Source organism: Macaca nemestrina, chromosome 1 (genome assembly GCF_043159975.1).
Source record: "Macaca nemestrina isolate mMacNem1 chromosome 1, mMacNem.hap1, whole genome shotgun sequence".
Taxonomy (NCBI): Eukaryota; Metazoa; Chordata; class Mammalia; order Primates; family Cercopithecidae; genus Macaca; species Macaca nemestrina.
This window is the reverse complement of record NC_092125.1, coordinates 112,995,160-113,016,088: the sequence shown is the minus strand read 5'-3', so window position 1 is coordinate 113,016,088 and position 20,929 is coordinate 112,995,160. Positions and strand designations below refer to the sequence as shown.

At 42.9% G+C, this 20,929-nt stretch overlaps 1 protein-coding gene and 1 long non-coding RNA gene across 4 annotated transcripts in view; one reads left to right on the top strand and one right to left on the bottom strand.

Annotated features, from left to right (window-relative positions):
* The window catches only part of LOC105479059 (notch receptor 2), a 189,885-nt gene extending 180,192 nt beyond the window's left edge, over positions 1-9,693 (bottom strand). Inside the window, exon 1 of one of the 2 annotated variants that reach the window (XM_071069751.1) lies at positions 9,637-9,693. The gene's annotated coding sequence lies outside the window, so the exon portion shown is untranslated. Of the gene's footprint in view, positions 1-9,466; positions 9,486-9,636 lie in introns of those variants that run through there. The other variant, XM_011736858.3, reaches the window with a different exon arrangement.
* The window catches only part of LOC105479061 (uncharacterized), a 57,690-nt gene that overhangs the window by 21,115 nt on the left and 15,646 nt on the right, over positions 1-20,929 (top strand). The gene's annotated exons all lie outside the window — the stretch shown is intronic.

Sequence of the window (20,929 nt, the reverse complement as noted above, 5' to 3'; positions counted from 1 at the left end):
TTCAAAGGAGTTCGTCTGAGCCAGGCACTGAGCTAGATTCTAGGGGTACAAAGGTAAAGATGGCCCTTACAAAGATGGCTCTTAAGGGGTTTATCTTCAATTAGTAGAGAAAGACATAAGTGTAAATGGCAAGTACGTTTATGTATTTTAAAACAATCGGCTGGGCATGGTGGCTCATGCCTGTAATCCCAGCACTTTGGGAGGCCGAGGCGAGTGGATCACGAGGTTGGAGATTGAGACCATCCTGGATAACATGGTGAAACCCCTTCTCTACTAAAAATACAAAAAAATTAGCTGGGCGTGGTGGTGGGCGCCTGTAGTCCCAGCTACTTGGGAGGCTGAGGCAGGAGAATGGCGTGAACCCAGGAAGTGGAGCTTGCAGTGAGCCAAGATCACACCACTGCACTCCAGCCTGGGCGACAGAGCAAGATGTCATAAAACAAAATAAAATAAAATTAAATTAAATTAAAATAAAATAGTTACAAAGCACTATAGGTGCTGTAGGAGAAATATGGGCAGGACAAATAAACGAAGAAAGGAGTGGTTAATTCTCCCTGTGGGGTTGGAGGTGGAAGGAGAGAAACCTAAGGAAATCTATTACAAGAGCGATAACCCTCCTAGAGGGTAATGAGAGGAGGTCATTCCAGGCAGAGAACAGCATAGCAAAGACCTGGCAGGATGAAAGAGCCTGCTATATTTAGGGAAAAGCAATTGGTTCTGTATGGCTAGATCCTGAGCATGAGCATAGACCCAGTTAGACAGGAGGCTGGAGAACAAGGGGAAAGCTTTACCTTATAGGCAGCAAGGAGCCACTGCAGGGTTTTACACAAGGATAGATACATTACAATTTGCATTTTCAGAAAGATCATTCTAGCAACAGTGTACAGAGTACAATAAAATATTGAAGGGTCGTCTACATGTAAGTAACTACATGTGTACTTACTGGATTTGATGTCAAGTATTGTGGCTCTCTAATTTCTATCCTCCCAGCGCCTAATACATTTTTTCATCAAACAATAAGAGAGAGGATCTTCAGCCTGACCAACATGATGAAATCCCGTCTCTACTAAAAATACAAAAAAATTAGCTGGCCGTGGTGGCAGTATTCCTGTAGTCCCAGCCACTGAGGAAGCTGAGGCGAGAGAATTGCTTGAACCCAGGAGGCAGAGACTGCAGTGAGCCAAGATTGCGCCACTATACTCCAGCCTGGGCAACAGAGTGAGACTCTGTCTCAAAAGAGAGAGAGAGAGAGAGGATCCATGATGTTGGTGCTGGAACACAGGGGAATGTAGCTCTAGGCCAGGCTGTGCCAGCTTGGTGAAGCATTGGCAAGTCACTCTGTGCTTTTGTTTCTTCATCTATAAAATGGTGGCCTACACGAGATCATCTTTCAGTTCTCTTTTGCTCTAACGTTCTGTAATTGTATAAGGGAGGTTCCTTTTTCTTTCTTTCTTTCTTTTTTTTTTTTTTTTGTTTGCAGTCAATATTTGGTAATGCAAATAAAAGTTTACAGAGGTGGATGTCAAGAGGTAAGTGCACTGGGAAGCACAGGTCGGCCAAAAGGTTACATGAGCCATTTCCTGAAGAGTGGGCAATGACTCTGGTTCAATTATTCACACGGTAAAAGGATGCATTTCTCCTGTTGTGGGAGTACAGAATTGTCTCCTCAAACGTTGACTCCTTTTTAAAGGAAGTAAACAGAACTTGGACTAGTCTTCTTCTTATTATAAGCCTTTAAGTTTTCAAATACATTTTGAAAACATTAGAAGCCTGAGAGATACCCAGCAGTTTTGTCCACCTTAAGTTAGTTCTCTATTTATTAATTCAGCACAGTACACAGAGCTCTACCAGGTTCTCCATGTCCCTTTCATAACTTTTGCCTATCTTCGACTTAGTAAAATATGCTGTGACATTTCTGCTTCATCAGCTGGCCTGATCACCAGAATTTAAAATTCAGGATCTCCAGCAACAGAGCCAATATCTATTGACCACCTCCACAAAAAAACACAGGTTTATTTTAGCCTCCATGCTATTCGATCTTTATCTTGATGATGCTATAGCCCTCAACTTTCTTGATGAAAATCTCTTTTTGCTGATATAATAATACTATCTTTTACCCAGAAGTTTGTTTTCTTAAAGAACAAGTTTTCTAAATGTACTTCATTACCATGAACTGTCTGCATTGATATTGAAATGGAAATATTTAAATTTAATTTGTTAGAGATTTTGTGTTCAACTTTGAAAATTTAATGATGTATTAACCTTTTCCTAAGAAATACTATTTACTGTCTAGTATCAAGCTCAATGATATCAATCTAATTTTGTAATATAATATCTATATTCATAAAACCAAAGAAAATTCTCACTTTGACCACATTTTCTTAATAAGCTATGTCCCTGGGTTTCTTTTTACAGTAAAACATAGCTGCTAAATTTATACCAGGGCATAACTTTCCAGAGTGACTTGTAAACCAGCCACAGTAATTTCAAGATATTTCAACTGAATTTAACCTCCTCTAAAATGTTTAGAGGAGGAAAAGAGACTGTTTATTATTATAATTTGGAGAACAGAAAGAGAAAGATAGTGGTGACCCCACCCACCTCTTATTCTCTCACAGACGTTGTCATGCTCCAGGTGGGGTGGGTGATGATGCCAGTAATCCCCTGGGCTTTGACTTAGCTGAGCGTGGACTCAGTTCTCAGTTGCTTGGCTTGTTCTTGAAGAGTAAGCTGACAGGGTAGATTTGGTTCTCAGCATATCATCTAAACATCTAAACAAGATGTGTAGGGTGTAGTTCCACCTCCAGTGAGGGGCTCAGCCTTCTTACAGAGCACTTTTCTCCACTCTCAGCCTCCTGTGCTTGAGAAACAGCAGCAACTGGGCCTGGCTGGGCAAGCTCTCTGAGGCTGCTATACAAAAAGCACGTATTCTAATAGACTCATTAACCCCCAAACGTATTCAGAGCATCTAATTTTCATGTGTTGAACTACACATGAAATATATTTGGGGATATAAGATTAATATTTCTTAGGAATCAAGAGTCTCCTTGCTAGTTAACTTTAACACAATAGAAAGTTGTTGTTTTTTTTTTTTTTAGAGACGGAGTCTTGCTCTGTCGCCAGACTGGAGTGCAGTGCCCGGATCTGGGGTCACTGCAACCTCTGCCTCCTGGGTTCAAGTGATTCTCCTGCCTCAACCTCCCAAGTAGCTGGGACTACAGGCGCCCGCCACCATGCCCTGCTCATTTTTTTTTTTTTTGTATATTTCATAGAGACGGGGTTTCACCGGGTTGGCCAGGATGGGCTCGATCTCCTGACCTCGTGATCTGCCCACCTTGGCCTCCCAAAGTGCTGGGATAGCAAATTTTAAGCCAAACACACTATCTGAGATTTACAAAAAGCATAATTTTAGCTCCTCTTTTGTTTCATGAAGTCTAAATAATATTCTCTAGAAGAATTCCCAATATGCAGGCTGATATTTACTGTTGCTTTCTTTATCTTCAAAGAGAGATGATGCCAAAAAAATTGTTTGTAAATATCATGCAAGAAATAATAATGGAAAAGAGAAATGTTGTCACTCCAAACAATTTTTCCCCATCCCACAGAAGTTGGAGAAAATTGCATGAAAAAAGTCACTGAAAGGCTAAAATATCACAAATTAATAAATAATAAGTCTGAGTGCTTTCCCATTCACTTATTTTGCCTGTTCCCCTCCCCGCCGCCCCCGCAAAGTATCAATTGTGAAAAGCTAACCTCATATCAAGCCTGGGAGAAAGAAGAGGGAATTGTGTACTGACTTAAGAAAAGTGGCAGATAAAAATAAAACATGCCTTTTGTTACGTAGGAAGATTTTAATGTATATAAATAAATTTTATGCTTTTATTGAACATTAATTACATTGGTATACCTTGTTGCTTTTGCATACTGACAACTGATACCTGTTAAAAACAAGTTCTTGAGTGAATGGCCCTCCACCATTTATTCTCACAGAAGTAGCTCTACTTCACTTATTTTGGTTCTCAAAAGGCTACTATCCAAACAACTACCTCTTGTGAAAAAGAGAGCAGAAGAAGATGAATTGTTTTTAAAACTAAGCTTGTCACTTTTAGAAACAAACTTAACAAATTTCAGTGTGTAGTAGGTAATCATTCAATAAATGAGTGCCAAACATGTAAACAGGTCTAAATGTTGTCATGATAAACCATTTACTTGGAAGATGCATATGGAGATAACTAAGTCTGTAGTTAGCATGAAACATGTTAAGAAAGATTAACATAAATGACAAGTGAGGCCTCCAGAGTCAGATGGTCTGAGTGTGAATCTTACTGTCATTCACTAGCTGTGTGTTCTTGGGCAATATATGTGCCTCAATTTCCTCATCTGTAAAATGGAAACAATAATTCATAGAGTTTTGTAAGATTTGGATGAATTAATACCTGTACAATGATTAGAAAAGTAAAAGTACCTGGCATACAGTAAGCACTTAATAAATGTTAAGATTTAATTACATGGATTGATTCTGCTTTAAAATTCTTTGTAGCAATGAAATGCCCTAAATTTTTCATGGGGTATGGGACTGAGACTGAAATAATACAAACTACAGTTCCGGAAACTTTTTAAAGTGGCTCCTAAAATTACCTTGTCAGCCAGGCACGGTGGCTCACGCCTATAATCCCAGCACTTTGGGAGGCTGAGGCAGGTGGATCACCTTAGGTCAGGAGTTCGAGACCAGCCTGACCAATATGGTGAAACCCCATCTCTAGTAAAAATACAAAAATTAGCTGGGCATGGTGGTGGGCACCTGTAGTCCCAGCTACTCGGGAGGCTGAGACAGGAGAATTGCTTGAACCCAGGAGGCAGAGATTGCAGTGAGCCAAGATTGCACCACTGCACTCCAGCCTGGGGGCCAGAATGAGACCCCCCCCTTAAAAAAATAAAATAAAATAAAATAAAATTATCTGTCTTCTGGAATACTTATAATTTACATTAAAGCAGACATTGAAATATTTTCAGCCAGAACCTATACCTGTAACCATATAGCCAAAATTACATTTGTTTAAAAGTGAATTTTCATTTTTGCTCCTCCTCTTTTTCATTCTCCTGTTCCCCCCTCCACCTTTTCTACTGGTGTAACATTTTTTTCAATTAATATAATTTTGACTTCCAGTTATAGTAAAGACACTTGACTGGATACCATACAAGAGGCAACTATACATAACTATATAGTTATATGTTATATATAACTATATATGTGTGTGTATGTGTTTGCATGTGCATGTATGTATATATTCTAGATTAAATAGGCTATAGAAATCTTAGTATTACATACAGCATTGTTACTAGGGAAAACACATTCCACAATAGCAAATAATTGCATGTTCATTTTTATTCTTCTCAGTAAGACAAGGGCCTGGGGTTACTGATTAGACCAGCTTTGTCTTTAATACCCTTCTAGTAATGAAGAGGAATACTCTTGCCTGAGAGAACAGGGTGGTCTTTCAGGCCTACTTAAGCTGGGTGAGATGGAGCACACACCCCAACCAGGAGGTGTGGAGGTTCACTGCCAGGACGCCCTTATGAGTTAGGTGGTTTACCAAGTGTCATGTCTTAAAGGGTTATGAGTGGGATCATCTCTCCAGATTAGCTGCTGCACTGACTGACCTTAAATCACTCTTGCCATGATTTAAGATCCTTATACTCCACTGTGGCTTCCCCACTGTGATTTATGGTTTGCCAGTATAAAGTAGTAATCCGAAGTAGTAACAGATCATGTCCTTTCCCCTATTTGCAGCCACTCCTATGGAGTGATTTGAAATACACTTATTTTAGGTGATTGTCAAGCCCAGCAATACAGACACACTAATGCTTTTAGGATTGAAAATCAAAAGCCCTCCCCTGCAAAATGTCCTAACTGTGTATCCAGGAATTACTTAAAACATAAAATAATTAATTTGCTTATCAAATATAAACACCACCAGGTTCAAGATAGAAAATAAACACAGATTTCAGGTAAATTATAAGTATTGTATCAGCCAGCGCCTGCTGTCCCCAACCTGACCTCATTGCCCAAGCTGATGTCTGCCTCTTGCAGATGGCCTTGCCCAATCCCCGTGCCAGTGAGAACCATACTTTGTTCCAATCCAACTCTTTCTCCAGAAGAGAGAAGAGAAATCAGGAAATAGTTTATTATTTCAATTCCCAGCACCTAGCCCAATGTCTGGCACAGTGCCTAGAATATGAAAAGCATTCAGTAAATATTGATTGAATTAACAAATATGCTGTCACCAGGCTGACCCCCCACCGCCTGCCTCATCATAGCCAGTATCCAGAGTGACCTGGGATGGATTTAGCCTCCTGAGTCTTCCCATATGCATTAATCTTCTGTTTCCCTATCTGCCCCTCACATGTGTGGCTGACTATCCTCCCTGGCCCTTCTGATCTGGAGAGTCATCTGCCCTGGTTCTCCCTCTAAAACCCCTCGGAGTACTACAGTGGAGTCTGCAACACCAGTTAATGGGCCGGGGGTGAGAAATGCCAAGGGAGCCAGACCTTCTTACTTAGGTCCTATAATTCTTTTTTTTTTTTTTTTTTTTTGAGATGGAGTCTCACTCTGTCACCCCAGGCTGGAGTGAAGTGGCATCCAATCTCAGCTCACTGCAACCTCTGCCTCCCAGGTTCAAGTGATTCTCCTGGCTCAGCCTCCCGAGTAGCTGGGACTACAGGCACATGCCACCACACCCGGCTAATGTTTGTATTTTTTATAGATACAATTTTGTATTATTTACAGAGACGGGGTTTCATCACATTGGTCAGGCTGGTCTTGAACTGCCGACCTTAGGTGATCCACCCACCTTGGCCTCCTAAGGCATTGGAATTACAGGCATGAGCCACTGCGCTTGGCCCCTATAATTCTTTTTCCCTAAGCCAAGGTCTTTTTCAAGGGTCTCTTATGTTGCCTAGGAACCGCATCACTAACAACTCTGAGTCCTAATATTGGCAATCCCTGCTTCCCAAAGCTGTGCACTGCTCCCTGGTCTGTTCTTTGAATACTATTGCCAGAATAGTATCGTCTCCATATTATGACTCAAGTTTTACTCTTTTTGTCATAAGGCATTTTACTCTCATGTGTTGCGCAGTTATAATCCAAGTATGAAATCCAATTAACATAATTTTATCATAGATGTGTTAGAAGCTACAAGGACTTGGTCTGTTTCTTTCTTAGTTTTCAGTTAGCCAATCTTTCCTGAAAGAAATTGAAGCCACCCTCCTCTTAGAAAAAAATCCTTCTTTCATTTTATTTTCATGGGCTGCTTCTAATAGTACATTGAATTCTGCCTTCCATATTTCTAATCAGCCTTCACAGTTTCTTCGTTTTCTATCCCTTTCTCTCTGTTCCTATTTCTGCCATATCAACTAAGGCTTTCCTTAGATCTTGCTTTACCTATAGCAATGCCGCCTACTTGGTCTTCTTACTTACTACACCAGTTTATATTGGCTCTGGTCCTTATTATCTATGGGAGCTGAGGCAGGTTGCTTTCACTCTAATCCTCGGTTTCCTCATCTGTAAAATGGTCATATTAGAGTATGGACCTTGTAAGGGTGGTATAAATGTAAGCAAATATCTTTGGTTCTCCTGGGCTATACATCCAAATGTGATCATGTTAATTAAAAATCTTAACAGTTCTCATCCTTCCCCAAATATTTATGAGAAACTCATGAAATGGATTAACTCAATAAATACTGAGCACTCTGTGTGAGTCAGTGATGTGGGCTCTGGGGGCACAACGATAAACAGACAGGCCTGGACACTGCTTTCTTGGCATTTGCGTTCTAGGATAGGAAAAACGATGATTAAAAAAGAAGAAACAGAAACCAAAATTACAAAACACGAGATGATGATAAGTGCCATGGAAAGAAAGTTGAGGTAGGCAGAGGGTGAGGAGGTACAGGGGTTGTTCAGTTTTTTTATAGGGTTGTCAGGGAGGGCCTCATTGAGTAGGTGTTTTTGTACAAAGACATTTGGGTGTCATCAGTGGACAGATCTTACCTGTGTTCTTAAGCCAGTGCCGTCATCATGTGTATTGTTATAGTTAGCTTAGCCAGACACCAAGATGCTGGCACTGACAGTGCCACTGTGGGCTAGAAGTCCACAAACTGTGTCAGTGTGGAGCCCTGCACAGCTACCCTAGCCAATAATGCTTTTGAAAAACAGGAAGTAAGAGAATTGACTTTTTCAGCATTAATGCTCAAGATAAAGTGTTATTACTGAATTAACTGAAATCAACTACTATTTCCTTAATGCAACTTGGATAAAAACCTTTCTCTGCAATCACAGCTGGCACTGTGGTGCTGGTTTTATGGGAAATTGAGGGCTGTGATAGCCCCTGTGATGTCTGTCAGCATCCTCTTTCAAAGTGGGAAAAGAAATCTCTCTTCCTTAATATTACACTGAGTTACCATTTACTGGGTGATAGGACCTAGAGCATCAAAGAGTTTCATGGCTCCATGACTCAGAGGCCCTTCTTTGTTTTCTTTTGGGAAGACACATGCAAGGAAGCTGGGTTAGGCCCTTCCCTGTGACAGCCAGACTTACCGTGACCTTCCAGGTCTAAAGCCCAGTCTCACCATTACAAACTCCTTCCTCAACCAACTGTGCTCTCTTCAGGGGCCCCACCATTCCTGCCAGCACTGCCTACCTCTGGAACTCTCTCCAGATATGCCCATGAATGCTGAAAACCCTACTGAGGCAAATATTTCCATTTTGCCCCCAGCAAACTTCTCAGGCCCCTTATAAATCAATGGATGCCAATCATTGCTTAAAGGGATGAGACATTGTCTTATTCTGCATCGCAACCGTATCTGTCTGAATTCTGACCCAGCTGGGACATTGTATTGCACAAGAAATAGAAAAATAATTCATGAAGTTCCTGGCATACTTCTTCTGTTTAGTAGGTATTCAAAAAGTGGTAACTATTGTAATTATTTAGGTAGTAGTTTAATGGGCAATTGTAAACATATTGTTTACAATTTTTGTTTTTTCAAAATGTTTCACAAAATCATGTGTTATATAATAAGAAGCAAATTCTTTCAAAACACACACATACACACACACACACACACACACCAAACTCTTGACACATAGCTGTTTTCTTCCCCTCCTTTTCATCTAAACTTCTCAGAAAAGTGTCTTGCACTCACTATTTCCACTTCCTCAACTTGCTTCTATCTAGCTTCTGCCCCGATCATTCCTCTAAAAATTGCTCTCCCTGAAGCCACCAGCTGCTTCTGAATGTTCTTCCCTCGGGAGTATGTTGGTGGGTCCGGGAAGGGAAGGCACCCTCAGGTAAATAATAACCCAGAATAGAGTGGATCGAGTAGAAGGGAGAGGACAAGGATACAAGAGGTGAGGCAATGTCATCCAAGTTGAAAGAATGGCGCAGAACCAAAGTTGGATCCAAACACTCACCTTCTCCAAGAGCCAGGCATTCCAGTTAGAAGTCTGTTCACCTGAGCAGAAGAGAGAGTCCAGAACAAGCCAATTCCAAACACGTAATAAACCGAAAAACCAAAGTAGTCCCAGAAGGAAGAGTGCAAGGAGTTGGAACGCCAAGAGGAATTCCAAATTCAGCAACTTACCAGCTACACTTGGCTGGGCTTTCCTGGGAATATGTGATGAAATGTACAGACCTACAATGTTATCTCTTTCAGAAATGAGAGATGGGCTCCCAGGGCACTCCTGTACTGGATATGTCAACACAGTGCCTGCCACACCCAACTTCCTCTTTGAGATGAAAGTGCCCCACCCACAGCCCCCTGCTTTGAAAAGCAGAGGTAGGTTGTTCTTTACCCAGGGATGGCTCCTGATTGGACCAGTGATTGGTTCTTGACATTAGGGGCTGCCTTTCCAAAAACCAGGGCTTGAATGGAAAAGATAAGTTTCCTCAATCAGATTCTCTGCTTCTGGGATTTGAATTGGGAAACATGGATAGAAAGAAGCAGTTAGCCATGGGAGTTGAAGCTGAAAGGATGGCATACAATGGAGCGGGGTCATGGAGGATTATAGCAAACCAAAACTATGAGGAAGCAGAACAATGTGATAAGAAGGCAGAATTTATGAATAAGCAGCAATTCTGAGGTAGAGAAAATACATGAAAAGTAAACAGAATTTGTTAGTTGGAATAAGACAGCAAGAAGCAAACCTGCAGAGTCGTAAGAAATGAGAAGTGGTGCACCATTGTCATTAAGATCCTATCAACTGGCTCAACTAAAAGCCAGTTTCAGACCACCCAGGTTTACTAAGATTCCTGTGCTCTTCATCGGATCTACCCCAGTTTTCTGGGTTTCCATGCTGGTATTTCTTGGGCTCCTACTATGAGCTAGGCACAATTCTAGGTGTTTGGGATCTATGGGTGAATGAAACAGGAACACACTTAAACCCCTCATAACGTGCAGCAGGGTCTCTGTTTCAAAAGGCCAAGTTAAAATAACTGCTCTTGCCTTCACCATTTCCCATGGTCCAGCTGGTGTCATTATGGTGTCATTATGAGTCTACACCCGCTTTGGCATGCAGTTCATATATATCACCCTGCACTGCTAGGGTGGGTAACTGGAGAATCAGGAAAAGAGGAAAAAAAAAAAAAACAGAAGTTGGGAGATGGGGCATGAAGGAAGTCAGATGATGTATGATAATGGCAGCGAAGTGGCTGAATGCCCAGGCTTTAGATTAACTTGGGTTTAGATTTTGGCTCTATTACTTATTCATTGTGTGACTTTTTTGGCAGGTCAGTTTTCTAGGCTGTGAACTAGAGATAAAATGGCATTCTCCTCAATGCATTTTTTGAGAATTAAGTGAGAAAATACATGCAGAGCATTTAGCGTAGTACTTGGCCCATAGTAAATGCTTGATAAATGGTAACTATTTTTGCTGATGATATTGTTATCAGCAATCCTCTTGTTTTCCCATTAGCTGGGTAGAATGAATGGGCTGGGGGAAATTAGATGGCATCCTATACTCAAACCTCTCTGAAGGCTGCTGCCAGCCATAACATGGTAGGCTCATTCAAGCTCCTTCTAGTTGGTACATTCCTTCCTGGGTACTGTCTAACTGAAGGAGTATCAATATTACCAAGAAGAGGGCCGGGCGTGGTGGCTCACGCCTGTAATCCCAACACTTTGGGAGGCCGAGGCAGGTGGATCACGAGGTCAGGAGATCAAGACCATCCTGGCTAGCACAGTGAAACTCCGTCTCTACTAAAAATACAAAAAATTAGCCAGGCGTGGTGGCAGGCGCCTGTAGTCCCAGCTACTCAGGAGGCTGAGGCAGGAGAATGGCGTGAACCCGGGAGGCGGAGCTTGCAGTGAGCCGAGATCACGCCACTGCACTCCAGCCCGGGCCAAAGTGCAAGACTCTATCTCAAAAATAAATAAAATAATAATAATAATAATAATACCAAGAAGAGGTGTAAAAAAAAACAGTAAGGATAAAAACTGTTGTATGCAAAAAAGCAGTTCTGGAGGGCAGGAAATAATAATTCATGAAAGCAAAGTGTGCAGCAGTGATATTAGCCAGAGCAGTCAGTTGTGTGAGGGAGGCAAAAAAGCACATGTGTTTCTTAAGCACTACTTTTGTCACCTGTCTAGGGGTGGTGGATATGTGGATGTAGACCTGATAGGCCCAAACTGAGGCATAGCTGAGGGCTGTGTTTGGACAGCAGTGCTTTAAGAGATCATGAAAGTAGAAGCCCTCTTTTACCCATTAGGGTATAAATGACTGGTGTGAGTGGAGGAGCAACACAGGGAGGGAAGAGGGCAGAGTCAGGGAAGAGGTCAAGAGGGGTAGGCAGACCTCTCAGTGACTTGGGAGGCTGAGGTGGGAGGATCACCTGAGTCCATGAGTTTGAGTTCAGCCTGGGCAACATAGCAAGACCCTATCTCTAAAACAATCAATCAATCAATCAATCCAGGAAGCATTGGCAGACAACAAATAGAAGTCCCAAAACTAGAGTTTCAGATGTGAGTGTGGATCAGAAAGAGTCACTGCTGCTCTTGAGGAATCCTGAGTTATCTTTGCTTTGGGTCCAGGTGCTTTTGTGGTAGTGTACCAGACCATGTCACCTCAGGGAGGGCTAGTGGCTGCGCTGAGGCTGCATTCTGGCCTTGCTAGCAGGGATGAGTACTACCTTACTCCTATAAAGACCTTCGAGGCATTTAACATCAATCCAAATTGCCCCCAAGAGGCCTTGTGTCAGGATTAAGACCATGCATAAATGTCTGAAATACATCATTTGAGCAGAATAATTGTGAAATACTCAAGCCATGGTCTTCCAGAGCGAGTCTCTCTGTTACCCCTTGTACTCAGGCTTTCAAGATAGAGCATCTCTCTGGTCTGTGATTCTGAGTGCTGGGCACACAGCTGATGGAGCACCCAAGCACAGATAAGGTGAGCTGCCCTGCATAGCATGAGCTGAGCTTTCAGGCTATGGCAGACTGAAGTCCCTATCGTACATTGGACTCTCTAGGGCTTGAAAATATGCTTGACCTCAGTCCTTTCCCCTTTCCAAGCAGGGATAATGAAGTGTGGCATAAAGCTTCTCTGGGTCAGGGTTGCCCACTCCACAGTGTTGGCAGCACCAGTCTCAACAGTGTGATGCTGAACCAAGCTAGGTTGCAGCTGTGTAGAGCTGGCATGCAGGAGCAGAGGACACACTGTGCCGCTGAGTTGCTTGCATTCATGTTTATTTCTTAGTAACTTTTTTACCTATATGGCTTTATAGGAGCTACTTTATCACTCCATGTTTCCGTTTCCTCATCTGCAAAACAGCAATCATAATAATAGCATATACCTCATAGGGTCATCATGAGTATTAAATTAGTTAATACAGGCAAGCCCTTTCAACGGGGCCTGGCACATCGTCAGTGCTTGCTCGTGTTGTCCTGGAGCAGAGGTGCAGCGAGTCTTGACTTGCCAAACATAGTGTCAACCTCAGCACATCAGGCAAACTTCCTTCTCTATTTTAGGAGGTCATTACTAGTGCAGTTGCACAGAAAAAGACAAAATGGTGTTAGACATCTCTTGAAATGTCTAGGTAACCTCAGTGACAAGGGTGTCTCTCACTCCAGAATCACAGATAACTGGCTACACTGAACTTGGTTCAGAAATGTCACACATTTCTGTGCTATTTTGAAGGTGCTAATGTTTCAGGTAACTCAGAACTGCTGGGACTAGAGTATCATGTGACGCATAGCTGGTCAGGTTGTATGTGGATGTTTCAGGGTATATTAGGATGTTTTCCAAGAAGAGCAAAAAGCATCCCCTAGAAAGTCCTGCAGGACTTTCAAACTGTTGTATGCAAAAAAGCAGTTCTGGAGGGCAGGAAATAATAATTCGTGAAAGCAAAGTGTATAGCAGTGATATTAGCCAGAGCAGTCAGTTGTGTGAGGGAGGCAAAAAAGCACATGTGTTTCTTAAGCACTACTTTTGTCACCTGTCTAGGGGTGGTGGATATGTGGATGTAGACCTGATAGGCCCAAACTGAGGCATAGCTGAGGGCTGCAGTTGGAAAGCAGTGCTTTGAGAGACCATGAAAGTAGAAGCCCTCATGCTGCTGCCAGAGGTCAAGAGGCATTGTGTTCTCTGTAAACTCTTTGTCATCCAAATGCAACAATGGAAGGCAGACTAGGTTCTAGGCACTCAGAAGATCTAATTTTATGGTCCTTCTGAGCTGGCCCAGGAGAATGAGGGAAGCAGACAGTATTAGGATCCCAGTAATCTTAGCAGAGGCCCAGTCATCTGCTTTTCTTCCTGACAAAGTGCTCCACTGCCTTATTGGGAGAGATAGGGCCCCAGTGGATTTCAAGGCCTATGAATTCCTACCAAGTCTTAAGTTATGGGTGCTGTGGTGGCCGCAGGGATGCCAGATAAAATTGAGAACACCAGTTAAATTTGAATTTCCAATAAATGATGAATAATGTCTTGATATAAATATATCCCAAATATTGTGTAGCATATACTTATACCAAATATGTATTTGTTATCTGAAGTTCAAGTTTAACTGGGTATCCTGTATTTTCACCTTCTAAGTCTGGTAACCCTCACTGAGGGGTATAGTCAGGGAAGGCTGATGGATGGTGCAACCTCCAACTAAACAAAAATAATAGAAACGCTACAGGATTCTGGTGCCCTCACATCAGAGGTGACTCTCCTTGCAGGACTTTCGAGGGGATGCTTTTTGCTCTTCTCCATGATACTGGCTCATTCGGTTCAGCTCTCTGAGAGTGAGGCAGGTCTGGATACTTACCCACTCTAATGCTGTAGTTGGCTACTCTACAGATTTCAAGGACTCTTGCTGATCAGTCAGAGCTGTGAGAAAGTCCCAGTGGTGCCCACACAGTGTGGCCTTCCAGACTATAGCCAGGCCACTGTCCAGAAGACATGAGAAGTCCCATTTACATAAGTATCCTCTTGCCCCCAGATATAAGCCTTGTATCTCCATAAACTACTGGAGCTGGGACAAAAAATAACATGGCAACTGAGAAGGCTCACCTGAAGACAGAGAGCTTGCTCTGGTAACAGGCAGTGCAAGACTTGGCAAGTCTGACCAGCAACCTGTGATCTCAAAGGCAGCAGCCCTGTTGTCAGACATTTGCTACATCTACAGAACAGATACAGCAGCCTCCAGCTGAGACCACAACTCATTTCCCTTATGGAGGCTGAGTTTCAGAGAATCAGCTGGAGATACAGTCCTGTGGATTGAGGGCCAGTGCCCAACCTCACTGACTGTAGGTGGGAGTGGGTAGTAACCAAGACTAAGGATGTGGTGTAAGGCTGGATTTCCTAAGCTGAGAGAACAGTCCAGAACCTCAGAGAAGTGTACATAGGTAGAGTCTGAAAGCCAGGTCACTAAGACTCAGAAACAAAGATCTACCTAGACAGGTAAAAAAGTCAAGGCAGTCTTGAGAAACAATGTTCAGAGAGTGAACCAGCAACAGGTTGATGTGTCCGAAGTCAGTGTGTGACTAGCCACCGTGTTTTTTTTATTATTATTATTCCTGGGTTGTGGGTGGGGAATAGGCTGGTTACAGATGCTTCCCTGAGGTTAGAGATGCTTTCAGGGAGCAGACCTAACTCTCACCACCAAGGAACATTTCTGAGGTCTGCTCTTCAACTACCCTGTCATCCCTGACTCTGTTAGACCCTCCCTTTCGTTGTCACTCTGCACACTTGGCTTCTGAGACTGTGCTCTTCAGGTCTCCCCCTAGCTGCTCCTTCTCTGTCTTCTTCAAGGACTCTTCTTCTTCCTGCTCCTTAAGTGTTCATATTCCTTAGGGTCCTGCCCTTGGCCCACTGCTCTTCTCTTTTCTTTCTATCTTTGGTTCCTGGATGTTCTCATTTGCCATCATGGGTCTAACTGAGACTACAACCAGCTAAAATGTCCATTGCACAGATTAAACACTTGCATCTTTTTTGCAACTTCCTAGCTGTGAGACCTAGGCCAAATTATATCATCTTTTAAGCTTCCCTCCTTTTTTTTGAGACGGAATCTCGCTCTGTCGCCCAGGCTGGAGTGCCGTGGCACGGTCTTGGCTCACTGCAAGCCCTGCCTTCTAGGTTCACACCATTCTCCTGCCTCAGCCTCCCAAGTAGCTGGGACTACTGGCGCCCGCCACCACGCCTGGCTAATTTTTTGTATTTTTAGTAGAGACGGGGTTTCACTGTGTTAGCCAGGATGGTCTCCATCTCCCGACCTTGTGATCCGCCCGCCTCGGCCTCCCAAAGTGCTGGGATTACAGATGTGAGCCACCATGCCTGGCCCTAAGCTTCCCTCTTTTAAACTCATCAGCCAAATGAGTATAAATAACATCTACTATATATATATATGTATACCCAGCTTATATGGTTACATGAAAATTAAATAATAAAACATATGCAAATTGCATGAACATTCTTAGCACAGTGCCTGACACATAGTAAATACTCAATAAATGCAACCCTAATAGTGATTATTATTATTTACATGGTCTTGCAACTCAGAGCTTTGTTTCCAGCTTAGTACTCTCTCAGGAGCCACACTCGTATATCCAGCTGTCCACTGTATATTTCTACACAGATGTTCCAAAGACATCTTATATTCGTTGCGTCAAAAATGAAACTTGTTTTGTCTCCTTCTAAACCTTCTTTTCTTCTCTCTTCTGTACCTCGCTTGTTGATGCTATCATTTATCAGTCACCCGACCTGGAATCTTAGAAATTATTTTTCATTTCTGTCTTTTCCTTGGCATTGCCACCCAATTCTACTCCTTATCAAATTAACCATTAGAATCTGACAATTTTACTTCTTTGACTTTTTCACTTTTTATTCGCTCCCCATTTCTTGATAAAAACATCTTTAAAAAGCAATGATTCAAGGCTAAGTCCCTGGCTCTTAGGAAGTTAGTGACTTTGATGGCAAAAACAGACTCTTATAGCAGATTATCGTATTGTTTAAAATATTTGCTGCCCCTGCCTATGGGGCCTATGGAAGGAATTTGGCCACGGACTTGCATTGGCCAATGGAATGCAAACATATGTGATATATGCTGAGCAGAAACTATAAGAGCCATCATGTGGTTTCATCTTTCTCATTTCCCTTGCTATGATGCAACCATATCCCAAATAGGGCCAGCTCCTTCAGTCTAGATTAAAAATGCAAAAGACATGAAGTAGATCAGTGGCCAATTTGTGGTGTATATGTAACATCAACAAATACAAATCTATTTTGTTATTAGGATATGGAGATTATCCATTACTGTATCACAACCCAGATAAAACTGACAGATACAACTCCTTTGAGGATTATAAACAGTCTTTGAAGCTAATGCATGATGATATGAAAATCAGTGAGTCTTGATGATGTGACACACAGTATTTTCTAACAAAGTAAGAAAGCTCAGTGTGCTGCCAGGCATCACAGATGCGCCACACATGCATCGGGTACCAAGGGTGTTCTGTTGGTCAAAGTTCTGTTTGACAAAATAAAACTTTTATCATTTTGAAAATGTCAGTAGCTATAGGAGTTTTCAAAAGGGGCCAACAAAATTAAACTTTAAAAATCTCTTTGGTGTGTACATAACACACAAAACAAGAGCTGACTGCACTGAAAGATACCAGGGATTCATAGAGTTGCATGCTGAAAGGAAATGGCATTGCTGTGAGTTTATTTATGACCTACTTCAACATGTTGGAAGAAATGTCAGCGATTTGGAGGTTGGTAACATAATTTAACAGCAAAACAGCTTCAATTTTCTAACTCTACCACAAGCCCCAAATCAGCCTGACCATTTCTAGGGCACACATCTGTTTTGCTTGGTAACAATAGCAGCAGCGACAATAAGTAATGACAAATGATCGCATATAAGGAACCATGTTAATGTATCACTAGATATTAAACAGGGCATTACTTTACTGGCATATGTGTCCAATTTGAATGAACAAATTGGTATATGTGTCAAATTTGGATCCATCAGGGCACTTCAAAACTTAACTAATCTTGACTCAACTCTAAATACTCAGTTTTAAAGTAGTTTCTAAACTTCAACATATTGACATTTTGGGCCAGATAATCCTTTTTTGAGGAACTCTTTCTGTGTAGGAAGTTTAGCAGTGTCCCTGGCCTGACCCCTCAGATGCCAGTAGCACCCCACAGTTGTGACAACCAAAAATGTCTCCGGACATTGCCAAATGTCCCCTGGGTGACTTCGTGCTGTACAGCAATGAATCTAGTGGGAAGAAATTAGAGACCAGTACATACTACATAGAAAATATTTTTGAGTAGACAGGACTTTTGACTTATCTAATTAAGTTAGCCGATCACTTTGCTTGTAATTCATACCAACCCTTCCCCAATTCTTAGTAATAGCTACGGATTGAGTGCCGATTGTGGACAGTAAACATAATTTGCATACTCAATATAGCGTGGAGATTAAGCACTCCGCTCTGTAGCCTGGGTTGCAATCCTGGTTCTGCCATCTGCTTGCTGTATAACCTGGGGTATGTTTCTTTACCTCTCTTCCGTTGTTTCTTTAACTGTACAATGAAATAATGATAGCATGCATGAAATCACACAGACATGTTGTGAGAATTCAATGAACATAAGGTGCTTAGAACTGAGCTTAGAGTATGGATAACAGGGAATAGATGTTTGTTGGTATTCTTAAACCTTACAACCGTTCACGTTAGGCAGCATTATCTGCATTTCATACATGTGGAAGCAAATATTCAGGGAAATCGAGTCCCAAATACACAACTGCTAAATCATTTGGTTAACAAGAAGAGGAATCAGATTCAAACTCTAAAACTGCTGTGTTTCTCACAACACGGCAGGCTTGGGTGGAAAACAGGTTAAACCTGGGAGAAAGAGTCCTCTTTTAGGGATAAAAATTGGGATTGTTCAGTTGGTTTGGGGTGTTTGCATGGGGTAGCGCAAAGCCCCCGTGAACATGACTTTTACTACTAACTAGCTGTGTGAATTTGGCAAGCGTCTTGAACATCCTGGGGCTGTTTACTCATCTGCAAAATGGACACAAAAAACACCTGCTCTGCGATCTTCACGGGTGGTGGTCAGAGTCATGTGAAAAGATGCAGGCAGTAGAGCGCTGTAAAACTCTAAAGTGCTCAGCAAATATAAGGTAGGCCGGGTGCTGTGGCTCACACCTGCAATCCCAGCACTTTGTGAAGCCGAGGCAGGCAGATCACTTGAGGTCAGGAGTTCCAGATCAGCCAGGCCAACATGGTAAAACCCTATGTCCACTAAAAATAAAAAAATTAGCCAGACGTGGTGGTGCATGCCTATAATCCCTACTCAGGAGGCTGAGGCAGGAGAATGGCTTGAACCCAGGAGGCAGAGGTTGCAGTGAGCAGAGTTTGCACCACTGCACTCCAGCCTGGGCGACAGAGTGAAACTCCATCTCAAAAAAAAAAAAAAAAAAAAAAAAGTAAGGTGGAAATATAAGGCTGGGCTGTTGGGTAGTGATGTCTAAGATCTTTCAATCTCTTGGTCATGTCTTGTTTCTCCTGCAAAAGCATGTTTTTCTGGGGCCCCATGTTGCCATCCCGGCCTCAGGGGCAGCTGGCCTTGCTGGGGAGGCATCATGTGCAAGCAGGCAGGGATGAGGGCTTCTCCCCTGGTTCCAGGGTGGGCAGACTGGGAGGTAACCCCAACAGGGATGTGGCAGCTGCTGCTTATCTGTAGTTAGTCAACGGCCCAGACAGATGAGGTGTCCGTGGTGACCTTCCTGCCTCAGTGAGTGTGGGAACTTGGGGCTTCCCAGGGCGAAGGAGTGGGAACATAAACAAAATGGGTCCTGCCGGAGCTCGGGCATCACATCCTCCCTCGGCCCTGCCCGAACCTCGGAGGAGGCGCCCAGGAGGTCATCCAGGCACCTCTGCCCAGGGCCGTGCAGGGGAGACGGCCAGGGCTCCAGGATCGGCCTCGGTCACTGTCAGCGCCCCGCATGATTCTCACTCCCCCAAAGGTGGGTGCTTCCTGCCAAAAGTCCCACCACCGGCACCCTTTGTTGTCAGAGGGCAGAGTCAGAAATATGTCATCCTGGTGGAAACTCTCCCTCCCTCTTACCTTGGCAGGTTTATCCCTGGATTCCGTGGACTGCTGCAGGGGTTCGTCTCCTGGAGAGAGCAGGGCCCCTGCATCTCTTTCTGACAAAAGATGGCAGACATAAACAAGAGGAAGTTTTAAAGAAAGAGAAATGGCTAATTCTCAGCAAACTTTCATATGTCTTCGGAAGGCTTGGCATCCACAGCTCCTTCAGGATGAACACCTGTGTCTGCTATGCTTTGCATCAAGTGACTTCTCCACGCCTTTCTTGTGTCTTTTTTCCTCAGCTCCTTTCCATTGCCTCCTTTATATTTTCTCACTGCCTAGCTCTTCCCAATAGCACCACCCCGAGTGGTTCTAGGGCAAAATAGTAAAGCATTCTACGTTTGTTTTCATGACTTCCCACCCTTTTTTCAGTCTCATTCCTTTCCATCGTTATGGTGGCCAGCAGCTGCTCTGCACTTGAGAAACATGCCAGACACTGCTGCTAGGGAGACATCAGCCGGCAAGCAAGGGAAAGCTGCAGACTTCTCAGTGCTGACGTCCTAGCTGGGAAGACGAATATTGGACAACTATTCTCTAAAGGAGGCATTCAGAGTGCTGTGAGTGCCTGTCAGTAGATGCAGACAGGGGCTCATGGAGAGCCTTCTGGAAGAAGAGATGTTTGGGTTGAGCCTGGAAGCGTGAGTGTTACTTGGGTGAAGTGTTGGGAAGAGAGGTGAAGACAGAGAAGAAGACAGGGGAGAAGGAACACATTCTATGTGAAGGTGCTGAGGGAAGATAGAACATTTGAGGAACCAAAAATGAATGGTACAGCTGCCTGTGGTACATAGCCTGGGCCTCACCCTCCCCCCTGAGCACTTGACAATGCACATAAGGTCCCTAAACACTTCTGCCTACTCACCCACCATAAAACCTGTCATGTCTGCTCTGCCTTTAAGGCTCTGTTTTTTCGCCTTCCATAATTGCAATCTCAACTGATAGTTTCCTAAGACAGATTTGGGGTCTGGAAACAGACTTTTAGCTGAATTCTACTACTTCACTGTGCGACCTTGAGGAAGTGACTTAGCTTCCCTGAACTAAGGTATGTCATCAGTAATATGGGCTAATAACTGTGCTAATAGTAGCATTTCATGATTGTTTACAGTGTCAGCTTCCAGTGCTAAGCACTTTTGCCTTTTATTGTATGATTCTCACAAACCTCATAAGGTAGGTAATGCTTTTATCCCTTCCTCCCTTCTCAAAGGATTCTTAGGAAGCCAGGTGTGACACTAATTATAGATGTACTTTGTAACCATTAAGGGTTAATGCAAAAAACGAAATATTAGCATGATGTTCAAT